General features: G+C 52.8%; 1 protein-coding gene across 1 annotated transcript in view; it reads right to left on the bottom strand.

The window, feature by feature from the left end:
* Positions 1-13,352, bottom strand: part of SLC16A2 (solute carrier family 16 member 2) — a 37,802-nt gene that overhangs the window by 13,345 nt on the left and 11,105 nt on the right. The gene's annotated exons all lie outside the window — the stretch shown is intronic.

The raw sequence follows: 13,352 nt of genomic DNA, 5'->3' as shown, positions 1-13,352 counted from the left end.
GCTGAGGGGTCCCTGAGGGCTGTCAGCACCATGTCTGTGTGTTCATGACCCCCAGGGTCAGTCCAGCTGGTCCCACTTGGATACCAGATCAACTTTCATTCCAGCAGGACCATCTGACAGGATGACAAACTTCCCCCGTTGCTGACGTTTTCCTAAGCAGAAAAAAGTTTCTGAGAGCAGAGCAAGGTAGGAGCAGGAAGGTGAGAAAGGAAGAAAATCTCACCACTCTGAGATGCAGATCCAAACCCCGCTGGTATTTAGCTTATTGTTTCCAAAAAAACATCATTAAAAAATCAGACCACGGCACTTGAAGCCAAACCTATTTGTTCCTTTAAAAGCAAACCTCCAGGGAGAGGGGAGGAAGGGACGTCGCTCTCAGCTGTGCTTCCCCGCTGACCCACATAGCCGGGCTGGAGGGATCAAGGGCCAGGAGGTGAGCTCAGATCCGCCAGTGGAGGAAGTGTCTTCCCTCGCTTCCCGCGGCTTCTCCCGCTCGCGCCGCGCAGCTGGGACAGGGCCCGGGGACAAGATGCACACGGGGTCACCTTCCCCAGGCACCTGGCCTTTCTCAGGGGAGAGATGAGGCAGCCAAAGGTAATTCACCTCCTGCACCTCTCCTACAAGAGATAAATCAGTTTTTGACTTGTTCCAGGCTGCTATGACAAACCTCGTCGCTCATCTTCACAGCCCTGCCCAGCCCTACCTGGCTCGATTTTGGGAGCCCAGGCAACCTGCTGGCCCTTCCCAGGGTGGGGTGTGGGGGAGCAGGAGGCTGTGCCCCCCTCAGCAGGGCTCCAACAGCACATCTGGAGTGAAAACCAAGCAGCTGTTTCATCTCGTGCCCTTGGAGAGCCATTTGCGTCATCCCCTTGTGTCTCAAAGTGAAGCCTGAACCGCTCCCAGCGGCTCAGCCCCATGTGCTCAACACCCCCTGCGGGCTCAGCCCGTCCCAGGGATGAATGGTCAAGGCTTAAATAAAGGCAGATGCAAAAGTCAGAGCTGAGGAAGCCACCACAATGCATGGTGGGGTGGGAAACGGAGATGGAGAACAGCAAAACGGAGCTGAGGAGCTTGAAACCGAAGCTGGGGAGCACCAAACTGAAGCTAGGGAACACCAAATTGAAGCTGAGGCGCAGACACTGAACCTGGAGAGCACCAAACTGAACCTAAGCAGCACCAAAATGGCCCAGAATGAAGTTGTGGAGCCCCAAACTGAAGATGAGGAACCCCAAACCAAAGGGGAATCCCAAAATGGGGAATCCAAAAAAAACCTGAGGAACACCAAACTGAACTGGGAGACCACCAAATTGAGATCCACAAACCAAAGTTGTGAAAGCCCCAAAACAAAGCTGGGGAACATCAAACTCAACCTGGGGAGCACCAAACTGAGACTGAGGAGCAGCAAACCAACACCTGGACACACCAAAATGGTGCTGAGAAGCCTCAAAATGATGCTGAGAAGCACCAAACCAAAACTGTGGAGCCCCAAACTGAGGACCCTCCAAAATGATGCTGAAGAACCCCAAACCAAGTCTGGGGAACACCAAGTCTGGGGAACCCCAAACCAAGTCTGGGGAACCAAGTGTTTGGGGAATACCAAACTGAAGATGAGAAACCCCAAACCAAAGCTGGGGAATCCCAAACAAAACCTGAGGAACACCAAATTAACCTGGAGCCCACCAAATTGAGATCCACAAACCAAAGTTGTGAAAGCCCCAAAACAAAGCTGGGGAACATCAAACTGAACCTGGAGACCACCAAACTGAGACTGAGGAGCACCAAACTGAGATTGAGGAGCAGCAAACCAACACCAGGACATACCAAAGTCGTGCTGAGGAGCCTCAAAATGATACTGAGAAGTCCCAAATCGAAGCTGGGGAGCACCAAACCAAGTCTGAAAAGCACCAAACCAAAGCTGTGAAGGCCCAAACTGAGGACCCCCAAACTGATGCTGAAAAGCCCCAAACCAAGGCTGAGGAGCATGAAACTGATGCTGAAGAGCCCCAAACCAAGGCTGGGGAACACCAAACTGATGCTGAAGAACCCCAAACCAAGGCTGGGGAACACCAAAGTGATGCTGAAGAGCCCCAAACCAAGGCTGAGGAGCATGAAACTGATGCTGAAGAGCCCCAAACCAAGGCTGGGGAACACCAAACTGATGCTGAAGAACCCCAAACCAAGGCTGAGGAGCACCAAACTGAAGCCAGACTTCTCTGGATGGGAGCTGGTGGTGGCAGGGCATTGTGGTGGCAGCCACTGTGCATCACGTGCAGCTCAAAGCCAGCTAAACTCATTAATTGTATAGCAAGCCCTGCTTGGTACCATACCCTAAAGCTTCAGAACAAAGTCCTCCTTTATCAGATTTGGCTGACTTCTCCCCCCCACCCCCCCTCTTTTGAAAACAATTCCACAACAGCCTGAAAATTGGAATAAATGGAATTATTCAGAGGAATTATTCAAGGCCCAGGTCTGGCTAAAGACCCTTTCAGTGCCCTGCTCATGGTGGTATTAGGAGAGGGTAAGGAAATGTGTGAATATTGTAGAAGTGGAAGCTCCTGTCATTGTGCCATGATCCCATGGCCATGGATAAGGCAACAGCTTCCCAGAGATCAGACCAGCCAAGTGCCAATCCAGTCTTTGCCACAGAGAAGTTTTAAAACACCAATTTTGAACTGGTCCAGGAACACAGAGCACTGGAGCAGAGCAGGCTGGGAATGTACTTTGCTTTACAAACACCACCACACCTCTCCTGGTTGTGTCTCTCTGCCTCCCCTCTCCCTCAAGGACGCAGGGGACTTCTAAGAGACGATGTCCAGGCCACCTCCTGTAACCACTAAGTGACAGATCTCAGCTTATGTGAGAGAAAAGCCCCAAAATGAGCTGCCCTGTGGCCACACTAAGTGGAGATGGAGACAAATCTGTGGTTTCACTTGGCGAGCAGCAGGCACGGAGTGTTTGCCTGGGGTTCCTGCACTCAACATCCCAGAGAAACTCAGTCCCAGCCACATTTTGCATCCATTTCATTCCAAACCCATAAAACTCAGCCCTGGCTAGAGCAAAATGGCGTTAGAGCTGGTTTCTGGGCTGCATCACATCCTCCCCATGCACAGCCTCAGCCTCAGAGGCTCCAGAGCTGGTCCAGAAATGCAAATTCTTGTGAAATCTGTCCAAAAGCAACAAGGCAGCATGTGCTCTGCAGCTGAAACCCACCATGTGCCCAGGCGGGAGTTTTCTTCCCAGCACTCCACTCCACAGGCCAGGAAGGTTTTTCTTCTCTGCGTCGCCTCTGGCTTGCAATTTTTGAGGGATGATTCACCTACCACACACTGAAGTTACCCAACAAACAGGAGCTGCAGCTCCTCAACGTGGGCCACGTCCCATCCAGACGTCTTTCCATGACCTACACACCCAAGGAGGCCGAGGATCTTGTTACTCCAAGCTCTCCTGGTGTTTGTGACTCCAAGGGATGTTGGGTTGGACTCTGTTTGCCCATGTCCCATCTCCCTGTGAGAGCCCAGGGCTGTCCTGGCATTCAGCTGCTGTTGGGCAGAACCAGTGCCCTCCCTCAGCTCCTGCCCAAATGAACTGGCAGAGGATCTTTAGCACTGGGGGGGATAAAACAAATCCTGGTGATGAGCATCTCCCCCCTTGACTGCGCTGTCACACGCCTTGCCAGCCCTGGCCGCGTTTTCATCCAGCAATTTTACGAAGAACAGAAAAGTTGCATTTTAATTGGTGAAAATTCCCTCCTCCCACCCGCGAAGCACCAATCTGTAATTAGCCTTTCATGTAAAACGATGTTTATTCCTGACGGAGTTTGTCTTGGCACAAACACGCCCTCTGAAATGTGCACACATTTGAAGACTCAAACCCTGCATTTAATTCTCTATCTGCTTGTTAATGCTCATTGTTCCCAAGCCCCTTTTCAAAACACACCCACGGGGAGAAGAAAGTATTTTTTATGTATATACATAAAAACCTCCTTCCAGCATCAGGACACCAGCGGCGAGCACGGCACCGGCCCAGGGTCCGGCTGCCCCTGGGTCCTGGTGCCCTCCCAAACACACAGTGCCAAGAGCAGAACTCCCGATTTTATCCATCTTCCTCTTTCTTTAACACAGATTTTCCTCCTCAGCTGTGATGCCCCTCAATGTTCTCCCTGCAGCACAACTGAAGGATGGGAGCCCTGAAGTGGGAGGGTGGGAAAAGCACCATGGAGAGCCCATCAAAAGCACCCAGATCCGTTTTGGAGAACCTGCCCTCACCAGTGGAAGCCAGAACCCAATCTCATGATTCCTGGGCTCAATGTGGAGTGATTTGGGAGTTACACTCTCCCAAATCTCTTAACACAGCAGCCCTCAGGACCTCCCAGCTGGAGCTGGGTGACCAAAGCAGATGAGATCCATCCCCTCTGTCCAGCTGTGGGTGCAGATGGCAGTGAGAGCCCAACAGGGGGTCCTGAGTGGCTGCCACTGCCTGCTCCACGTTCTCCCATTTCCAACAGGGCAATAAACACAATATCCACTTTATCAAATGAAAGGGACAGCAAAGGTTTGGGATCAGGGGCAGGGGCAATATCAGGGTTGTGATTAGGGTTTGGGTTGGGGTCTGGATAAGGTTAGGGTCTGGATTGGGGTTAGAGTTTAGTTTTGTGTCAAGGGACATTGCTCTCACCAGCCTGATGCATTCTGGTGGGTTGGGGTTTCCTCCAGGCCCCTCACCCTGAGTTTTTGGGGAAAGAATTCCCACTGCTGAAGCCAGGCAGGTTCCCAGGTGATGGCAATGATTAACTCTGGTGGGACACTGAGGGTCAGCTCTGGCCCCAGACAGTGGCTGCTGCCCGTCCAAAGCTCTCTCTTTTCTCTTTGGAAAAGCCATGACCTGGCCAAACTTCACTGGGCTTTGACTATGATTAACCTCCTGCAGTCAGCAGTGCAAGGTCACAAAGCCTGGGAACAGCTCAGCACTCACACCCCACCACAGCCATCCCTGTCCCCAGCAGTGAGGTGTGACCCCCTTCTCCTTCTCCAGCCCCAAAATGTGTCATCTCCTCTGAGCTCCACTGTGACCACCTTATGTAACTGGCAGGTTTGTACTGGTAACCAGCTCCTGTAGCCACAGACAACTGGGAGGGCTGTGCAGCTGAGGGATCAGGGTGGTGGAGTCTCAGGAATTCACCCCAGTGCTTCATCTGCTCTTCATCTGGGTAGGCAAGAGGGATGGAAGAGAGGGAGGAAAGCTGCCCTTTTTGGGGGCACACCTGAAAGTCCTGCAGGGCTGGAGTGTGACTCTGGGAGCAGTCCCTGCCCTGCCAATAGCCCCATGTGAGTGGCTGCCATGGCTTTTCCCAGCTGGAGCATCTCAGCCAACCTTGTGATCCACCAGGACATGGAGCCATGGCTCCCACTGGAGCAGCCTGGCCAGCCCTGTGATCCATTGGGATGTGGAGCTGTGGCTCCCACTGGAGCAGCCCAGCCAGCCCTGTGATCCCCTGGGATGTGGAGCTGTGGCTCCCAGCCAGCCCAGCTCAGAGCAGATGGTGAAGCAGCTCTGGCTCACTATTCAGGATGAGAGCTCTTCACACCAAGGTCAGGGGTTCATGTCCCAGCCAGGCACAGAATCCATGTACTGATCCACCACTGCATCTCCATCTCCATGACATCACACCTGACACACAGGATCCCCAAAATCCCCAGTGTTGCTTCACCTGGGGCGTCCCAAGCCCTTGATGCCTTGGGGAGAAGATGGGATGGATCCTGGCCACCAGTGGAAGGCAGGTTGGGCTCCACTCCCAAACAAACCTGGTGGCCCAAGGCTGCTCCATCCTTGTGAAATCACTGGGCACTTTCTGCCTTCCCTGCCCCGCTCCCACCAACCCCTCCTGGGCTGTGTTTGGGAACCCCCTCCCTCTGCGGTGAGACAGGGGTGAGAAAGGAAACTTTTCTCCAAGCTGGAAGAGACAGAAAAGTTTTCCTCTTTGCCAAATTTCTCCCAAGCCATCTTCTGTTTCCCATTAACAGCGAGGAGGAGAAGAAACCCTACGGCCCAGCTCCACGCTCCTCCCACCACAACTCCCATGGGCACTTGTCAACATCCCAGCGACAAAAGGAGAATTAAAGCCATGAAACCTGGCTGGCCCTGCCCCAGGGACGGCTGCAAAACAACCCCCCTGCTCTGCTCTTACATCTCCCCCATGGAAACTTTTCAACTCCAGGCCCTGGCAGGAGCCAGGCTGATCCCAGCTGAATTCCTTCCACTTACCAGCAAATAAATAGCAGTTAAATGAAAGGAAAGAGAAAAACACCCTTTTTTTTCAAAGGGGAAAACAAAGAATTCAGGGAAAATAAATAGAGGCGAAATGTTGTACTGGTCACAGGCTCACGAAGATCTTTTTCCTTCCCAGCTGGGTACTTGACAGCCTTCCCTTTCAGCTAATTAAGGGATACTCAGAAAGAAAAATACTTCCAGCCCTTTGCCAGCCCTGAGCATTAAGGGCAGAGTCCCAGCAGGCTGGACACCAAACCCAGGAGAGCTGGCCACAGCTCCTCACCCGCCCAGGCACTGGTTTTAGACAAATAATTGCCACTGCAGGACATCTGTGGCCTTCTCCCAGTCCTGGCAGATTTCTGCACAGCCTTTCCTCCAATCCTTCTGGTGGTGGACATGTCCAGTCTTGGAATCATAGAATTATGGAGTTGTTTAGGTTGGAAAAGCCCTCTGAAACCATTGAGTCCTACTGCTAACCCAGCACTCAACCATGTCCCCAAGTGCCTCATCAACAGGTCTTTTCTCACTTTACATGGTGTTTAATATATATATATTAATATATATATATTTGTACCTTCCCCTAGACAAGGGCCAGTCCTGAACTCCAAGTATTTCTCCCAACTCACACCTTCCCTGCTACAAAATCTTCCAAGCATCCCTTTGCACCCTGCCCCTCACTGGACAGAGAACATGGTTAATTACCACGTTAATTACCATGGTTAATTACCTTGGGTTTGCAACTTTTGAGGGAGCTGAAGGCAGTGATCACCTTCTGTGCCCTCTCAGGAACAGCCCCAGCCCAGTTTCAGCACTGCACATTCTCCCTCCTCTCTTCCACATCTCCCAGCCAGCCCAGTCCTTTCCCATTGGGTGGTGGATGGGGATGACATGAAATTGTGTCAGGGCAGGTTTAGGTTGGACATCAGGAAAGGTTCTTCCCCCAGAGGGTGCTGGGCACTGCCCAAGGAATGGAATGCTCGTGGTTGCCTGAGCTCTAGGAGGGTTTGGACACCATTCCAGGGCACCAGGGATGCCCAGGGTGGGATTGTTGGGGTGTCTGTGCAGCACCAGGAGTGGGACTGGATCATCCTTGAGGGTCCCTTCTAGCTTGGGATATTCCATGATTCTATTGTCCTAGGAGATGGGAATGGGGATGGGCATGGTGTGGGAAGAGCCAAACCTCCCAAACACCATCAGCCAAGGCTGGGGCACCCCCAGGATCAGCAAGTCTGGAAGAAACCATCCCTGTGTTTTTTCCTGCTGGTTTTGCCCTGCAGCATCATCTCCAGAGCCACCCCCCAGAGCCCTCCAAGCTCCAGAGCAAAAAAATTCTGTGGCAACCTCAGCCTCAGCCCCACTGGAGCAAAAACCCTGAAGTGGAGAGGGCTGGGATTCCTCCCCTGTGGCACCTGGGCAGAGCCACCCACCCCAACATTACCAAAATATTCCAGTTATGTTACTTGTTTGTTTCCACCCAACACAGCCCAAATTTCCCCAAAAACAAAGCCTGCCCAATACCCAACTGTAAAAGGGGCTAACAGTGAGCCTGTTAGCTAAAGGAGCAAGAAGAAAAGGCTAATAAGGAGCTCTCTCCAAAGCTGCAACCAAAGAGACCAAAAGAAATGAAAAACTGAATAAAGATAAGAAAACTTCGCAGCTAGACAAAGTATTTTTAGGAAGTTAGTTGAAGTCACTGTAACTTTTCACCAATAGTGTTATGTTGACTTATTGTAACCAATAGTTAGAGTAAAAAAAAGCATAAACAAATAAAAAGTGTATTAAAAGTGTATAAAAAGTCAGCCATGTTCAATAATAAAAAGTTGCCACCTGAAACTGCTTGTAAGCTCTGCTTTGCGTTGTAACCACCTCAGCAGCAACACCCAGCCATGCAGGGGGCTGGAAATATGAAAGGGAAAATCGAGGTGGCTGCTCCAGGTGCTCTCTGAGGGGAGGCCCCTCCCCAGGCTGGGCCAGGTGGATTTTTGAGTTGTTTTGGCCCCAGGGTTCACTCGCAGAGGAGGCAACACCTCCCTCCATGGCCTGTCCCACCCCAGCTCTGCCCCAGACCATCCCAGGGCTCAGCCCCAACCCTCCCGTGGCACAGGGGACACCAGAAGATGCTGACCACACTGGAGAGCCTCCTCCACTGAGAGAATAGCTTGAACAACCGAAATAAATGAAGAAAAGCTGTTTTTAAGCAGGCTGAGCAAAGCCCTGGAGCAGGCACAGAGTCTGTGGGACAATTGTTCCATGCTGGAACATCTGGGCCTTTCTTCTGATGGCCATCAGGAAATCATTTCTTGCCAGAATGGTGCCCCAGCACCTTTGGAGAGTGCTCCTGGAGCCTAGGGAGCAGGAAAAAGATCACAACACATCACTGAACCAGACACCCAGAGGGCAAGAGAAGGGGAAAATATCCATGTGATTTTCATCTCTTGGAGCTTCCTTACATTAAAGACAACATTTGAAAACAACTGGATATCTCAGAAAAATAGATCAGGCTGTCATTAAGCAAATCTGACCACTAAAGGAAAGTGAAAACCAGCTGTACTTTATCTAATTACTATTTTTATTTTTTTTTTAGCTCAGCAAGGAGCAGGTCACACCCCTTTGCCAAGGGGCTGTCACTTTTGGCTGACCTGCTCTCATTTGAAAGTTTTTCAGACACTGGGTGGCTTTGGGGCAGGGCCAGCCCTGCCCTTGGGGCTGCAGGCAGGAGGGGCAGGGGCACAGCCAAGGCAAGGGGGGCACAGCAGGATGAGCCCCTGCTTCCCATCCCCATCCCAGGAGCCCACCCCGAGCCCTGCAGCTCCCTGGGACAGGGATCTGTGATGCACAGACATAAATGTCCCTCTGTGATCCATGCACACACTCACATCTGCATATAAATTAAAAACCAGGCCCCCGAGGCTGGAGCCCACACGACAGCCACAGGCTGGGCTCCCTTGGAGCCACACAATGTTTAACAGAGAGAGGGGAACTGGGGACAGCCCCAAGCACTCCAGGTGCCCCGGTGGCAAAGGGCTCTGGAGGCAGGTGAAACATTAATGTGCTTTCCTGAGGAAAAGCCTTTGCTTTTTGCTGCATCAAGGGCTTTGAAATGGGAATAAACAACAGGGCAGGTTAATGAAGGCTTCTGTCAGTTACTGGGGGAGGTTTGGTCCTGCCAGTCAGGGTAAAAAGCCTTGCATCCCATCTCTGTGGGCAGGGATCTTCCTCTTCCTCCCCATGGAAATATGGATTTTTGGGGTGAGAGTGGGAATCAAAACCTACAAAATTACCCCTGTCTCTACAAAACTCCTCCTGTCGTACGGGTGCCAAGGGTGGGATTGCTGGAGGGAGCACACCCCACAGCCCCCAGTCCTGTTCCCAGCTGCCTGAGCTCCCCCTGCACCCAACTGTGCTCAGGGAACAGCACTAAGGGAATTCAGCAGTGTGCAGCTGAGCCTGCCAGGATTTTGGGGTATGGAGGGGTGTGAGGGGCCATTCCAGCCTGGAATGCAAAGCCCCAAGCGTGGGTGGGTCCAACCCGTGTACAGGGATCCGTGGGGATGTGCTGGGGGACACCAGCCCACCCTGCTCTGTGACAGCACCAGAGACAGGGATGCTGCTCCTGAGGCACCATCACGTTCCTCAGCCTCTGCAGGGACCCTGGAACAGGAAATCCCTGCCCAGGGGAGCTGGCACACCCTGTGTGGGGTGGCATTATGGACAGGGCTGCTGGGTGCCAGCAATGAGGGGAACAGCAGTGACACCATGGCAGATCCTCACAACAGGGCTGAGCAGACGCAGCCACACATCCCCACTGCCCCTGTGCCCCAAAATCCCAAATCCCAAATCCCAACTGCTCCAGCTGAAGTTGTGGCAGAATGTCAAGAATTTCCACTGGCCAAGGACTAGAACAGCAACCATGGGCAACGTGGAGCTGAAAGTGTCCCCTGAAACCCCCCTGGTGCAGCACTGATGCACTTGGAGAGCAGCAGGCTCGTGGTGCAGGGCCCTGGGTGCATCCACCCTGGTTCTGGAGCGTCCCTGAAGCTTCAGCGTGCCCAGGAGCCAGGAGAGGCCCAGAGGAGGGAGGGAAGGGGGTGATGGAGGAGCTGAGCCCTGTCAGCCCCAGGCCTGTCGGGATCACAGGAGCCTGCAGGGCCAGGGAGAGGCTGGTTTGTGTCTCTGCTGATGAGACTGATACCAGCTGCTCCTCGTTGAACCAGTCTGACCATCAGGCCCAGCCAAAACTGATTCATTCATAAGAAAATGGCAAAGGAGATCGACTCCTCACCCTGACTAACGGGGAACCCAGCCAGGAACCTGCTGCTTCCCCACATCCTGCTTCCCTGCCTGCTTCCCCATCACCCTGCCCACCTCCAGCGCTCAGGAGGGTGATAAAGCAGAGTTATCTGCTCAGAAAGTGTCAGCACGTGGCCAGGGGCTGCAGCCAGCCTGGCATTTTGCAATAGCTGAGTCCTGACTGGGAAGCAGAGGAAACATGAAAGCCCTCAGAGACATCATCGCTCTCCACGCTGCTCTGCCTTGCATCATCTCCCCAGCAGCTTTTAGGGTTGTTTTTTATCTCTGTCCTCCTTCTTCATCCGGCAATAAAAATCTAAACAACCGCCTTTGTGGAGTAGGAAAACTCAGCCTGCTGTAAAAATTGTTTTTTGTGGGGTTTTGTTGTGCGTCATTTTTGTTTATGAGGTCAGTGGAACACAAACTGTGCTGGGGGGGAGGCTGCAGATGGTGGGACTGGGAACCCTGGGCTTGGGAGGATGCTGTCCCGAGGGAAGCACGGGAGCTCTGCAAGCCAGGCTGGGGCTAATCTTATCTGCAGATGGGGATTAGGATGGGGCAGCAGGAGTTAACAGCCAGGCACAGGGGTCACAGCAGGACCTGAAGTGCCTCCTCTCGGGGCTCTTTGGTTCATGCTTTGCTTGATGAACTGAAGCAGGGCAGAGTTTAACAGCTTTTAAAAAACCTGCCATGATTTCTTAGCTTTGGGCAACACATTGGATTTTATATGAATCTCCCTTAATAAAGGTCCTCTCCTAAAATGCAGATCCCAAGGGAGTTTCAGCTGTCCTAGTTAAAAGCCTCTGACACCATCTCTTGCCCCAAAATCACCTGAGTTTTTACCACCTGACCCTGCAGACATCAGGACAAGGCAAAACTTCAGTTCTTGGTGAGAAACCCACCCTGGGTCATGAAAATCCCCAATTTCAAGGCAGAAAAGCACCAGCCAGGCCAGTTTGGGTGGGGAAATGCCCCAAATCCTGCCCTGGGAGTGCTCAGCCTGCTCGATGGCTCCACAGGGAGGGTGGAAAATGGGACCACGTGAGTCAGAGACAAGCAGAGCTCTGGGTATGGCAGCCAATGTCTCTCACCTCTCCCACACCACCCCAGCAGGCTGAGGAAGAGTTGCCAAATATAAAATTTTCGTTTTCCCATCTGGGTTCCAAGGCGGTGATGGAGCATTTCGCATGTGACACTGACAGTGGAAAAGCCTGGTGCAAAGGGATTTATTAGGATTCACTAGGATTCATTCCCAGCTGTCCCTCCAAGGGCCCCAGATCAGCCCCATGCCCTGAGTGTGCACCCCACACCTGCTGAGCAGGGCAGGAAAAACCTGCAAGGGATGGAAATCTCATTGCCAAGGTGCAAGGGAAAAGCTGTCCTCAAAGCTGCTGACAACATCCCTGTCAGTCCTCACCCCTTCCCCTCCCAGGCTGGGTTCTCACCCACTCTGGAGAAGCTGCCTTGGCATCAGGACAGTCAGCACAGCTTTTATTTAATGCTGAATTTCCCCCTGGGTGGGGGAATGGTGGGGAACAGGCAGGAGGAGCCTCACAAACACTTCAAACAAGATCTCAGCAGTACTGAGGCTCCAATGAGTTTATATTGAAAAAACAAATATAAAACCCAACACCACCGATATTCCCTCCTTGGCAACGGCCTGTCCTGATACCACTCCTAATATTACACTCTGCAATTAAGTGATAACGCTGTAATTGCCTTATCTGATGCTGCTGGGCACAGCAGCAGAGCAGGAGCTGGCCTCGAATTCACCACCCTGGGCCTTTTAAAGCCAGCCTGTCTGAAAGGATTCTCCTGGACAGATGGACAGACAGGACATCCAGCAGCATCAGCCCTGAGCCTGTGCCCTGCCCCACTGGCATCCTCAGCCCTGGCCAGGATGGGAGCACAGCTCTGAGCCTCTCTGGCTGTGGGAATGCAGAGGCAGAGGGTGGAGGGACCAAACCACATCCCCAGGGACTCCTCCATCCCTTCCCACACCCCTGCCCCAGCACCCTGGGGAGCAGCAGGAGCTGGGAGAGCCTGCCAGGGACAGGGCACTGTGAGAGCATCCCGCAGTGTGGGGCCCAGCTGCACCTCTGGGACTGGGACATTGAGAGTGAGTGACCCCAGGTTTCCAGCCTTGGCATGAGGAGCAAAGCCACACCCAGCTGCTCTCAAGCTGTAAAAAGCCAAATTTGCTATTTCCATTCACATGTTCATCACCTCTACAGGAGCTCGGATGGGCTCATTTTGTTTTATTTAACAGGAAGAGTAGGCCCAGGTTGAGGTCTGCTAAGGAAAATGGAAGGGGCAGTGGGGTTCAGACTGAGATCATTAGGAGTAAGGCTGGTATTGGGGGTGGGATGAATAAGATTGGAGAGGATGTTGATGGTCGAATAGGCTCTTTGATAAACAGTTTTACACCATCTGCCAGGGGTTGCAGGAGCCCCAACATCACCAGCCCTGATCTCAGCTGTTTTAAACTCTGGTGTCCCCTAAAACCTGCTCCTTGCCATTCTCCCAAGCTTTTTACAGCCCTCAACACCACCCCTGACCCTGGGAGCTGCCACCAGAACCTCGGGAAAGAAAACTCCAGAATCCTTCCTGTGTGAGCATTTCCCAAGGTGCCCCATCCCCTGGCCAGCGAGGGGCAAAGCTCCGTGCCCTCAGCCCAGCCCAGGGCAGGGACCAGGGGCACCGTGCCCGTGCCCCCCTGGCAGGGTGGGCAGGCAGCAACCACAAGAAAGGCCGAGGCGATTTGCATCGTTAGCATTCCTTCCCTTTTAATAACC

This window comes from Melozone crissalis, unplaced genomic scaffold, assembly GCF_028551555.1.
Source record: "Melozone crissalis strain CALT ecotype California unplaced genomic scaffold, PUWL_Pcris_2 ptg000068l_1, whole genome shotgun sequence".
In the NCBI taxonomy this organism is placed as follows: Eukaryota; Metazoa; Chordata; class Aves; order Passeriformes; family Passerellidae; genus Melozone; species Melozone crissalis.
This window is presented reverse-complemented; position numbering and strand designations above follow the sequence as displayed.